This window comes from Rhinopithecus roxellana, chromosome 14 (assembly GCF_007565055.1).
Source record: "Rhinopithecus roxellana isolate Shanxi Qingling chromosome 14, ASM756505v1, whole genome shotgun sequence".
In the NCBI taxonomy this organism is placed as follows: domain Eukaryota; kingdom Metazoa; phylum Chordata; class Mammalia; order Primates; family Cercopithecidae; genus Rhinopithecus; species Rhinopithecus roxellana.
The window spans coordinates 63,543,863-63,546,217 of NC_044562.1; positions in this window are offsets into that span (position 1 = coordinate 63,543,863).

Genomic DNA, 2,355 nt, shown 5'->3' on the forward strand with positions numbered 1-2,355 from the left:
AATACGTTGTTTTTTAAGTACTAACTTAGTATTTCTAATAGGAAATGTATACATTGGAGGACCTATTTACAAAGGTTTGGGCAGAGTGTAGGGAAATGACAAGATTCACAGCAGTACCCTGGGACTGCCCACAGCACTGCTGGTCACTGTGGGATGAGGGGAGGGGGCAGCTACCAACACCTGGAAAAAGAAGAGGCAGATGAAGAGGGCAAGAAGAGCAGCAGCCTTCGGTCAAGGGCCATAGCTTCTACGGGGACCTGCAGGAAGGGTGCCAAGGAGATAGAGACCCCAGCCTCCCCTACTCTCATGCTGGGCAATCCCCTTGGCCGAATCTCCAAGCTCAAGGGCCAGGTTGCTGCAGTTGTGCAGACAGCCTCCTGGGGCTCAGAGCAGAGAGAGGATCTGCTTGTCTGCCTAAGCCTCTGAGGTCTCCAAACGAGAAGAGTCCCAACTTTGACCTGGTGGTGGTATTAAATGGGTCAACATGTGCAGTGCCCCTGACAGACAGCAGGTGCTCAATAAATGTCATCTTGAATCATAAATCCCAGGAAGACGTTTGTAGCTCAACGGAGATGGTGAATTGGGGGACACATGACAAAGGCCATGAGAAGCTACCTTTCTTGAAATGTGAAGCATTTCTATGGGAAGTTTTATTTTAAAATCATTGGAAAAGTATCAGTCCGTAAACAAATGGTCAATCTATGCAATTCCAGTTATTTATGTCTGGGCTCTTTAGAAAGGAATTTAGTTACTTGTCTTTGTAAAATTTAACATGGCTACTATGCTTCCAAGAGGCCTGTGACACAGCACGTGTGCAGCAGATTCAGCTGTGCCTCAGTGACACCTTTTGTTCTGTCATACTCTCTTTTCTTCTCATGGTTGCATCCACACTTAAACTTGGACTCAACACGAGCCTGCAGGTGTGTGCCACTGTCACCTCTATTTTCTATATTACCTTCATTTTCTACTGATAACGCAGTCACCTCGGCATGTTGAAAATGTGGCGACATCACTAAAGACACAGGAATTACGGGGCTGTTCATGTAGTGCACCATGAGGCCTCTTGCCATCTGGCTGGCCTAACCTCACTCACTGCCTGCCCTCCACTCTCCACTCGGGCCTTTGGTGTCCTCACATTCCAACCATTTCCAAAACCCGGATGACCACGTGGCTGGGCACAGCCCTCCGGAAAGTGTTAATGAGTGTTATGCAGCTCACTTGGAAGAGCTGGTCGTGCACTTTTCTTCCCAGCTCTGCCATTCAGGGAATGTTCACTGGTAGTTTGAAATCAGCCATGGTGGGAGTGTTTACACCAGGGAAATTGGCAGACACCACACATCAGTGTGTTTTTCTCTTCAGGAGAGCCAGTTGCAAATCACTGGCTAGTACACCTTGGGAGTGTGGCACTGCCTTCAATGCCTCCTGGTCCACTGTAAGAGCTGACCCTGCCCCGCTCAAGGGTGGCCTGCCTGCCCAAGTGCCCCTGGAATAATACTGGAGAACAAAACACTCTCAGGCTCATTACCTGCTCAAGACTCATCCTCCACCAGGGCTTTGCATCGATCCCCTCCTGCCTTCCCAGGGAACTCATCCTGTGCCAAAGCCGGGGGTCTTAGCGAAATCCTGCTATGGGGAGGGGGGCCTATCCTGGCATTGTTCCCCATGAAACAGCTCCTCTGCTCCTCAGGTGGTGGTGCAAACACATCATTGTATATTAACATGCATAACCCTTGTGCCAAGGGATGCAATTATTTAATAGGTCAAATGAAGTCAGAATCCAACCACTGTCCATTGATTTTGCTCAGACTAATGCACACCCAAATCCAGATGCCATGTGGGATGCATAACCACCTTCACACGCAACAGGCAGCTAGCTGCAGGATGCTCCTGCTGGCTAAGTCAGCCAGTGCAGGATCCATATGAACAGGTGGCAGAAAGGCAAGAAATGGGGTGGCTAAAAGGTTTCCTAAAACACAGACTCTGAATTTGTGTGGTTGTGTGTGTGTGTGTGTGTTAGTGTTGGTGGGGTAACACATTTGTTTCCTCCCTTGTGTGTCCCCTGGTAGATAGCTGCTCCTTGGAGTGCTGTGTTGAAAAGCATCAGAGGGGAAGGCATGGAACAGGCAGGGATGAGGAGCAGCAGGCGGCCCACGTCCTGAAGCAAGGGACAGAGGTGGGACTGTGGGGAAGTCAGTTCTCACCACCTGACACCGGCAGGCCTCCCCACAGGGATGGAGAGGGTTGTGTTACACACACAACTGTTGACTTTCATTTTGGCCACTGTTGAGAAATTTACAAATTGAACCAATTTGGAGACTTAAATTGGTTGACTGGATTTAACCCCAAAACTAGGTT